The following is a 12196-nucleotide window of genomic DNA, read 5'->3' on the forward strand; positions in this document are numbered from 1 at the left end:
CTCAATTATAAAACACGTCTTCTTCCGTCTCACAACTACAAATTCCTTCAACATCCACATCGGCGGATTGCATATTATCCCATGCCATCAATTGATCCATCGGCGCCTCATACATATTTTAATCCCACTGCATTTTAAACGCATCCCGTTTATACAGAATCTCCTATTTCGGAAATCCTACACCAATCAAATACAAACATCTGGAACTTCAAACTGTTTGTCACTTGTTCTTAATTAGTACATCATTATTATGTTTCAAATTTAATAGTTTTTAAAAATTTATATTAATCTGACCTTACAATATTGTTAATTATCTCAAGTCTTCAGCAAAACTTCTTCATGTTTTACTATATTCATTTTGAATATATTTTATAAACTTGAACTGTCATTAATGTTCTATTTAGTTCCCTTAGTAACAATACATCATTTGTTAAATTACTCTTTTATTACATCAATCATAATATTATATATTTATATCGTGACATCATTCATCAAATTGACGGAAATCACTTTATCGTATACATTTTATTTATAAGTGACAAACTTATATAAAACACTTATGTTTTAAGTCAATATTTTCAAACAAAATTAACATCACATAAGATGCATTTGATTAGACTAATATCTTGCATTGAATTTCACTAAAAACAAATTATTTTTTGTTGCAAATAAATATTTCATATTTAATATTATTTTGATACTAGAGGGAAAACATTATTACAAGTTCATTGCTTGACCTTTAAGTAGATAACTTCGCATAACATTTTAACTGTAGTTTACATATAAATCTATCTATGCTTCAATTAAATTTTAACTAATGTGTATTAAATCTGAAAAACGGATCTTTTTCAGGAAATTATTATTCTGAAAAGTAACAATATTTAAATTTAATAATTTCTTGCCGATTTATTAAGATCTTTGATACTAAACATAAATTATTGAAAAAATAAATATATACAATCTATTGTTTTTGATTAATTAACACACATTGATATAAACTCAAAATAAAGACAAAATATGACTAATCAAAATGGTAACGCTTCTTTTATGACAATTTGTATGACAATAATAATATTTATTGCAACATCTATATAGAATACAAAAAAAAAATATATATAAGGACAATTATTAATAATTTTTGTTATTGATTCTATAAAACTTTGTTCTGCCAATATCATGAACTATTTGAAACCGGACTAATCGAGGAACGAAACAAAATAAAAACTGTCTTCATTCTATGTAAATACGTCAATAGTTTGCATAATGGCGTTAATTTATTCTGGCAGAATCTCGAACTCTTTAAAACCGGACTAATCGAGAATTCAGAAAAAATGCGAGGTATTAATGTAAATATATAATAAATATTAATAATTATAATAGATTCTATGTAAATACATCAATAGTTTGCATAATGCAGTAAATTTGTTCTGCCAATATCTCGAACTCTTTAAAACCGGACTAATCGAGGAAGCAAAAAAATTTTGTTGATTTGAAATTTTGAAATCGGACTGATCGAAGCCGTACTATGCGAGGTATTAATGTAATTATATAATAAATACCAGTAATTAAAGTAGATTATAATTGATATTCAAATAAATTTATTGAAAAAGAAATAGCAAAAAATTAAATTTGAAAAAATATTGTAAAAAATAAAAATGTATTTAATTACGTAAATTTTTATTTTTTCACTCATATTAATGAAGTTGGATATGAAATATTATAACCGTATTTTTTTTGCTTTCCTTTTAAACTTTTCGCTGATTACCGACGAGGTTTTTTTCTCTTTCTCTGCCCTTGAGCGTTATTAAATTTGAAATTAATCCAAACCGCGTTCGCAAAGAACTTAAAAACAAATCAAGTGCGTAGGCACGCAAATGAATCGGTCCACTGTATTAACAGACACGTTAATCAGATATAAAGTAATTAAGAAACAATTTACTTCGAAGTCTAAGAAAAAAAAAATATGATTATAATGAATATGGCGAATTAAAAAATAATATTTCCACGCGCAGATGTTGTTCGCTCCAAGCAATTAATAATGTATTTAAATAAAATTAATTGCTACCTTGGAACGGAGAACAGTCAGAGATGGAATAATAAATGCATTGTGTTTTATTTACATGAATATCTTAATTTAAAATTATATACGAAGATGTGAATATTTTTTTTGTTTCGTCTCTATACTTTATTAAGTCTATAAAGAAATATAACTGGTTCTTGAGAATGTATGTTTCAATTGCAAAAATATATATAAAATTTAAAATATTAAACAAGTTTCTCCAGTTATTTGCTTGAGTTTTTCCTAGGTTTTCAATTATAAATTGTAATTATTATTATGTAAATATTAGTTCATAAATAATACGAAAAAATCCTGTAGTTAATTATCCCTTATATTCATCTAGATTTGCAAAAATTAATATTTGTGAAATAATTCCATCACAAAGTAATAAATTTTGTGCGAGTAAACATTTAATGGTAAAATAGAGAAACCGGGAGGAGTTGCTCTCAATTCATAACTGAGTACCTTATGTATGTAAATTATAGATCAATTCAACAATTCTACGCTCGAATGTTTATTGTTAGAAAGCAAACAAATTTTACAACTAAATATGGTGCATTGAAAAAGTCAAGCCAAAACCGCTAAAATGTTCCGGACTTTAATACTGTCGGGATTTCGACATAGACAACTAGGAATATTGGTGAAATAATTGATGTAGACAAATATTTATATATTGTTTAATTTTTAAGTAAAATTAAATTAGTAACGCTTCTTTTATGACACTTTATATTATGTACTAATGATGTTGAATTAATTTATTCTAATTAATATAATATTGATACAAGCGTCTTTTAATGGTATTTAAGATCGTAAAGTAATGAAATCTTAACAAATGGATGCAATATAACCATTATTTCTTCTAGAATTGTCAAGTCTTCAGACATAGCGGTAATTTGTCGGATGCTTCATAAACTGCAGTGCTAAAAGGTTTTAAAGCTGTGTAGCAATTAAAGACCCATAACAGAATAATATCCCACATAAAGACGGTCCTGTCTAGCCAGGAGGTCTGAACTTGTCTACCGAAATAAGGAGCTAAAATTTCCAAATCGCCGCCGGTTTTATTTGCACACCATAAAAGTAACTAAATCTTGTATTTATATACGTTTTCATTTTTTTACTTACTACGTAATACTTTACCAGTAACTTGTAAATGTATTTGGTAATTTATAAAAAGTATAAATCTTGTCTGGAAGAAGATTAATTTCTGTGTAAATCATTTCTGTATTTCATTAACATATGCGAGTTTTTTTTATTTATATTTAGGTATAAACATACAAAGGTAACGTATAAAGGTACTAAATTGTGCATGTAGCATAAAAATATAAATACTTTTACTTGTCCAATTATTTTTAGCAAGTACAAGTATTTGTAAAGTACAAATACAGCATTGCTTCGTATAGTGCAGATACTCCCTTCCACCAATACCCCGGACTGTTTGAAACCGGGCTAATCGAGGTACTAAATAAACCGCACAAATGTACACAAAACGGATCATCCTATAATATTGAAGTAGTGTAAAGTACAAATACAGCATTACCTCCTATAGTCCGGATACTCCCTTCCACCAATACTCCGGACTGTTTGAAACCGGATTAATCGAGGAACTAAATAAACCGCACAAATTGAAACAAAACTGATCATTTATATACAAAAAATATTAATTCTATGCAGTGTTTTTTAGAATATATTTTCGTTTTAATCACTTAATTTTGTATTAAATTTTCAATCCGGACTGTAGTGAATCCGTACAATGCAAGGTATTTGTTTATATTTTTGGATATTGATGTAAATAATAAATACTTGTAAGTTTAACAATCGCAAGTAAAATTGTAAACGTATTTCATATTAACGAGTGACATACTTGGCAAGTACAAAGTAATGAATTCACTTTCCTAGTATTAAAATATTTTCCTTAATAGTTAAAAAGTGGAGGAATTTTATTTATGTTATAAAAGAAGATATTCACTAAATTTTGTACAAATACTTTTACTTGTCCAATTCTATTTTGCAAATACAAGTATTTTTATTTCTCCTCTAATATTGATGTAGTGTAAAGTACAAATACAGCATTACATCGCATACTGCGGATACTCCGGATTGTTTGAAACCGGACTAATCGAGGAACTAAATAAACCAGCCAAATTTAAACAAAACTGATCATTTATGTACAAAATAATAATAATTGTAAGTAGTATTTTTTTTTAGAATATATTTTACTTTTATATTTAAACCGGACTATAGTAAATTCGCACTATATACCTCGTATAGTGCGAATTTACTATTGTTGTTTATATTTTCAGATAATGATATAAATAATAAATACTTGTAAATTTAACATTCGCAAGTAAAATTTTAAACGTATTTCATTCATAATAACAAGTGATATACTTGACAATTTACTATACTTGTTTTAAAATATTTTTCTTAATACTTGAATTAATATGAATATAACATGAAAGAATCAATTGGAATAATATCCCTTATTTTTTCAAAATTTAAATTTGAAATTATCTATTATTTTTATGTTATATAAGAATTGCAAATAATCCCCCAAGTAATTGTTTCAATCGGAAGCGCTGTTTGTTCGATTGATTTCGTTCAAACAAGGAACTGCATTTCCTGCTCTCGATGCGGAATTTTCAATGCTTTTATTATATTTCTTATCAAAATACCATTCCTTCCGAGTTCGGATGAGAGAAGCAATTCTCCTTCGGCAACTCCTCTACTTCTCTGGAATTGTTCGTTTATTGAAAACAGTTATACAAAGCATTAAGATTAGTTCAATGTTTGCTTACAACTTCTTACATAGTTATCTCATTTAGTTAAACGAAATGAAATTGAGCAATTGCTTTCCCATTATCTAATTACTTCATTAATTATATCATATATTTACATTTCTTATAGACTAACGAAATGTTCAAAACAAATTTGCAAGATACAAATTTTGAAAATAATATATTATTGTCTAAAATTGTAAAAAGTTAATGGAGAAATTTGGATTTTATTATATTATAATTAAAATATCTAGTTTTCTTTGATGAAAAACGCACATTTTTAGCAATTTCATGTAATAATTTTTATAATATTTTAGTTCATATATAATTGCAAATATTTATTATATAATTTACAAAAAGAAATACGTAATTATTTTCTTTCATTTCTAAGTTATTTCAAACGAAATTAGAAACGTTTCTTTTATGACAATGTTGTTTCTTAAATAATTTATTTGTATAATTTGTTAATAAATATTTATCACAAAAATGCTTGGTTATATGAGTAATATAAGTATTTTTGACCTAAATATTTCATAACCCACAGACAAATAAAGAATATTAGCATATAAGTGCGTTTAATATAAGATATGAATATTACATAAACATTTCTACAGCAAAATGAAAATATATGTTTATTTTTTCATTAATTTACAAATTTTATTTACACTAATTTATATCTAATTATTTAGATTAAATACTTAGAAAAAATAACTTTCAGTTAAATAATTAATAAATAAATAACATTTTTTATTTAGTAATACTTATTAACATTTACAGAAAAATATTTAAGCTCATGTGGAATTAGAATAAAATTATTTGAAATAAAAGTTTACTCTTTACATATTTCTCCAATTAGTATGAAACTGGTTCTTTTTAATTAGTAATATTATAAATTACATTGGCCAATTATATTTTGTCTATTGCCAGTATACGGAATTGTCTGAAACCGGACTATAGTGGATTGATCAAAACCGCACTATGTGAGGTATTGTTTATATGTGTCCTATTAGAGAGAAGTTTTTGATAAATACTAATAAAAATTTGTAAACTAAATATTAAAGAAATACCTCACATAGTGCGGTTTCGCCAATATCTCGAATTGTTTGAAACCGGACAAATCGAGGAATTAAATTTACAAAAAAAATAACCACAAAATAAAGACCTGACATTATAAGGAAGAAAAAAATAACAATTAATTATGTTAACAAAAAAAAAATGTGTACAAAATATACTTTGTTTTGAAATTTTAAAACCGGACTATAGTGGATTGATCAAAACCACACTATGCGAGGTATTGTTTATGTATGTCCTATTAGAGAAAAGTTTTTGATAGACACCAATAGAAATTTGTTAACTAAATATTACAGCAATACCTCACATAGTGCGGTTTGGCCAATATCCCAAATTGTTTGAAACGAGACAAATCAAGGAATTAACTTTACATAAAAATAAACCACAATATAGAGACCTGACGTTACAAAGAAGAAAAAAAGTACAATTAATATGTTAACAAAAAAATTGTGTACAAATTTATTGGATTAACTTTGCTCAATTAAAATATACTATGTTTTGAAATTGTGAAACCGGATTATAGTGGATTGATCAAAACCGCACTATAGGAGGTATAGTGTATTGTGTGTCCCATTAGAAAGAAGTTTCTGATAGATACTAATAGAAATTTGTTAACATTGTGCGGTTTGGCCAATATCCCGAATTTGTTTGAAACGGAACAAATCGAGGAATTAAATTTGCACAAAAATAAACCACAAAATAGAGACCTGACGTTATAAATTTATTATAATATACTTTGTTTTGAAATTTTGAAACCTGACTAGAGTGGAGTGATAGAAATCGCACTATTCGAGGTATTTATGTAATTGTTTAAATGTGTCTTATTAGAGAGAAGTTTTTGCTTACCTCTAAATATCTAAACTTGAATGAAATACTAATAAATATTGTAATAATAGTAAATTTCACATTGCTTAAAAAGACACACCTAAAACGAGATTACGATCATCGATGAATTCAATCGGATTATCCGGATTTAAATTTTTGTAAATATCCGAGACAAACAATACCATCAGAGATCAAATTACTAATTGAATCCGTAGGTCTTAACGCCTATACGAAAGTGGATTACAATCTCTGTTCTGTACACAATCTTTCCATTCAATGTTTAGCATATTTTTCCAACGCTGCGAACGGATCCCCGGTAATTCTCACCTGGATTTAGTTTCAGTGGAGCGCAGGTATTTCAGGATAATTTCCATCCCCCAGTTTGTTGTTTGTGCATAGGAAATCGCAGCTCTCGATAAAAATCTCCTCTTCTCAACGTGCACAAATTTTGTTTTGTGTTCGTTAGTCTGCATAGAATGGGGGGATTTGCGTTTAAAAAAAATATAGAATAAAATAAAATGCATAGAAGTGAAGGGTTTTTGCGATTGAAAGCTCGCCCTTTTCGGGTGATAGAAGTACAGAGAGAGCGAGTGTCACTCAAAAGTTCTTTCTACCTGCTGCGAAAATGCTTCTTTTTTTTGGACAATGCATCCCACGATGATGCTAATCGGAGAGATTTCGAAATGATTTCGCACTCGGAGATGCAGAAATATTGTCCACAAAGAATTCAGAAGCAAAGAATTTGAAACGACTAGTGCATTTGCGTTTTTTCTTCTTCGTTTTCTTAATACGTTTGGAAAGTGGGAAAGGAGCGGAACGATCGCATCGGATTGTATTTACTTTAATCACATTTCAATTTCCTGCAATGTCAGCATGTCCTCTCCTCAAAAGGGCATTAACTTCGTCCCCGCTCGATCCAAACCAAAGGGTCAAAACCCTTTTTTTTATTATCTCTCTCTTTATTTTATGTTTATTTACAATCTCGCCCTAAGAGGACTTCAAAGTAAATGAAGTAGCGACCCTTTCACAAAAGACAGAAAATATTTCATTAAAATTAATCTTTTATAAATTAATTAAATAAATATAATCAACTATGAAGATGTTTTACAATTCTTACAAATTCACCATTATTCTCACTTTCCAAGCCTAAACTTTACTTGTAATTAAAAGTCATTATATAACATAATTTCAATTTTGTGTTCTATTATTTTTGCAATATTTTGTCCCATTTTGTTTTACTTTAAATTGTTCTTATTACAATGATTATACAATATATTTATATAAAAACAAATTTTATCATTTATTACCAAAAAATGTGTATGATTTTAATACAATGTTTAATGTAGTTTCCAAAGATTAATAAGATTTATTTAAATTTATTACGTATTTTTTCTATAGAATTAATAATTTCTATAAACTATACTTTTCATCATTAAATATTGTAATATCAAAGTCATTTCTACAATTTACATGTTGTATATAATATTATATAATAATATAAGTCTATATAAAAGTATGTTTTGTATGTGTCGTTTTTGTAATTTTATTAATATTAATTCTTTTGTAAATTTTGATTTATCTATTAATTCACTAAAGTCCCCAATTAATTTATTTATTTTTTACTCTCTCTCTCTCTCTCTATGTGCTTTATTTTAGTATTTTATTTATATCAAATGTTAAAACTGCCGCAGTATATTTTACAATGCGGAATATAAATTAAAACAGTCAGTTTTGTATTTATGTACACGTTTTTGTTGTAACAATATTTAGTACTTTGTAATTAAACTATGCAAATACCAGGCCAGTCGGTGCACACTGCGCGAAACATCAATATTTGTCAAAGATAATGGGAAATGGAAATAATTATAGAACGAAATAAAATAACAACAACAAAAAAAAGAACAACGAATTAAATAACATATAACGTTGATTATTTCCATCCTACAATGTTCATTAATTAGCGGTTACAACTTTTACTAGAAATACAATGATTTTGTAATAAATAAATCAAATATACAATCGTACCTTGATTAACGTTTTTTTTCCACAAAGCTTCGTTTTTTGAAGTAAAAAAATACTATGATTGATCTTTAGTAAAGACATTGTAAAGCTGTCTTTTTTGAACACAAACAAGTTTTATTAAATAAACTTACCTACAAAGACAGAAATCACATTTAAAAAGCTGATTATTTGCCTGTTTTTCTCTTTTATTAAACAATTTTCTTAAAAAATTAGAACTAGAACTGCAATTATTTTGTAATATAAATCATAAGTGAAAAACGTACCTCGATTAACGTCTTTTTTCACAAAATTACCTCGTTAAGCAAAACTTTGTTTTCAGAGGTAAAAAATGCTATGATTGATCTTTAGTAAAGAAATTGAAAAGCTTCTTTTTTTCGGACAAAGAAACATTTTATTAAATAAAGAGTCAAGTTAAGTACAAATTGAAATTACTGATTATTTGGTTGTTTTTCTCTTTCATTAATTGATTTTCTATATGAAGTTATTGTATTTGACACCGATGGCTTAACAAATTAGAACTAGAACTACAATGATTTTGTCATATAAATCTAAGGGAAATATGTTTATCAAATACAATTATACCTCGATTTATGCATTTTTTTCACAAAATTACGTCCTTAAGCAAAGATTCGTATCCAGAAGTTAAAAATACTATACTCGATCTTAAGTTCAGAAATTGACAAACTGTTTTTCGAACAAAGAAAAGTTTTATTAAATAAACAGTCAACTTACGTACAAAGTAAAATCACTGATTATTTGCTTGTTTCTTTTTTCTTTCATTAAATAATTTTCTAAACGGATTTATTGTATTTAACACTGATGGCCTAACAAATTAACTTGTTGCTAAATCATGATCATTTTCATTAACAAAACTTAAAATGTTTTCAAGCTCATTTAATTTTTTCGGTATGAACTTCTTTAATTTCGTATTTATTTTCATTGCTAACAAAATTTTCTAAATCTTCCACTGACAAGAAAACATCATCTTTCACATTTAATAAATTATTAACATACTTTTCATCAACATTTTCAAAAACTATCTTCATTTAGAATTTATTTAAAGTTGTTTTCTTCTAGTAAAACTTGTGGAAATATTTTCTTTGAAATTGAAGACTTAGTTTTACCAAAGTTTCGTTATCAAAGGTAACGTTTATCGAGGTATACCTATATATTAAAAAAAAAGAAAAAATGGAATTGAATTTAAGTATTTAGTACAAAAATATTAATAATTGTATTGATAATGAAAATACTCAAGAATCATCATATTTTTCAATTGTTATAAGAGTTCAAATTTGAATTGGATTTCTATTATAAATATACTATAACTCATTTTATTGAACAATCAGAAGTTTTCATTAGAACTTATCTTAAAGTATTATAAACACATAACAGTTGTATCAATTTTAGACCATTTGTAGTAAACATAAAAGGAATATTAACGTATTACACTGTACATATACACACAACATTTTTTTTCACCGGGATTGAGCCGTCAAAGTTTACATACGAATTTGGATGGCGTGCAGAATGCAATTTTGCCTGCAAAAATTTTTACACGTCCTATTTTTTATTTATTTATACATTTTTGGTTGTTGTTGTTTGTTTTTTTGCTTCATTTTTTATCCCTGTTTGTTCCGAAGCGTTTATGGTGACAGTACACAATAATAATGAAAAATGTCGGGCGCAGAGGAAGTTTACGCTGCGGCGAGCTATTTAAATTGAACAAATTCCTTGCATTCCCTTTTCGGCCCGAAGGACAAATAATATTTGCGAGATACAGAAATTGCAGGGGCGGCGACGCGACACAAGAAAACGAAAGAAAGAAAAAATAAAGCGAAATCATTGATCCGCAATTATTAAATTACACCTTCGTTTCAGCGTTTCCTCTTTTCTCTCAGTATTTTTTTCGTCCTTTTCATCTTCTTCTCCTTGATTATTCTTATTTGTTTCCTTCTTTCTCTTTATTTTCAGTCGGAGGAGTTTTTTCTATCAATTTGCTTAATTGATGACTTCCAAATGATGCGAAGCTTGAGAATCAATCATCATCATCAAACGTATTGTATCTTAGGTTTTGTTTGTATTTTTTTTTTCGTTTCCGTTTCGCTGCTGCAGATACATCTTTGACTTTCATCCGTGATCGATTTCCGATGTCCTCGTTAGGAGAGGCTTCGAGCTCGGGCTTTAATTAAAAATGGATACAGAAACTGCTGGAAATGCAGCTAGAACCAATCTCGAATCTGGATGCAAGAAATTTTATGATTCCGAAGTTGTGAATTTAATTTAGTACAGTACAGTTTGTTACATCTACAAAATAGTCGTCTCAACTGTGAGCGAAGCTATAATAGTTAGTTTGTACTAGTCCATATTAATTTATTGATAAAAAAATAGTGAAATTTATATATTAATCATTTGATAGTTAAGCAACAAATGACATGTATAATAGTTGAATGGGTGAGATTTATTAACCTGTTTTTGAAATGTATGACACCTGGGTGATCTTTATTAATCTCGGATTTATTAAGATCATATTCTTTTTTTTAAACTTGTGATCAAAGTTAAGAATTAATTAATGCAATAATTAGATTTAGTTATTTTCTTAGAGAAAGTAGAAAAAATCATTAATAATTTAAAAATTAAACACTAGATGGCGTCCCAAAAATTGACAGCTGTCAAATGTAAACAACTATTGGGTTTAATAGTTATATTTTTAGTTTCGTTAGAAGAAGTTTTTTATTTTGATTATTTGGGCTGAAGAAGGAAGTTTTGGTTTTATTGGAAGAAGCTGGTTACTTTAATTATTTGGGCGGAAGAAATTCGAAGAATAAGTGTTATTTTGGTTTTTTGTGCTTTGAATGAACAGACAGTGGCCAAATTGGAGAAAGTGGCCAAGTGGGAAAGAAGAAGAAGAAATGTCAACAACTAATTAATGGATATTATAATATTTTCAGAGTCAACTGTAGAAGTTCCATAGAACTTTTCAAATCTAAGTTTGATTTTTAATGTTTTTTTTATGCAATATTAATTAAATTAGTCTATGAAGTTAATTATTTATCAGAAATAAAAATTAAGTTTGAACTTGAGCACATAATAATATTAATACTAATTGCAGTGCTTGATTTAAAGTATAAGTAGTTACCAAGTTGTAAGTACTTCCTTATATAAGTTTCTAATACTTTACTCGTTACTTGTAATATAATACACGCAGACCCTTTCAAATTTGATTAAGTCTGAGGATGTCAAAGCGGATTTTAAGGGCCTACCTAACTTATTACAACCCATAAATCCTTAAGACAACCTTGAGAACTTCAGTTGATACCTTTGATCCAATTAGAACAAAAATTTGTTAGTACACTAAAAATTCGCTCTTTTCTATAATAACAAGTCAAAATTAATATTGTATTCTTTATGATTGGATTTTATAGAAATGAAGCTTTAGATACGCCAA

Source organism: Nicrophorus vespilloides, unplaced genomic scaffold (genome assembly GCF_001412225.1).
Source record: "Nicrophorus vespilloides isolate i.1.1-1 unplaced genomic scaffold, Nicve_v1.0, whole genome shotgun sequence".
Taxonomy (NCBI): Eukaryota; Metazoa; Arthropoda; class Insecta; order Coleoptera; family Silphidae; genus Nicrophorus; species Nicrophorus vespilloides.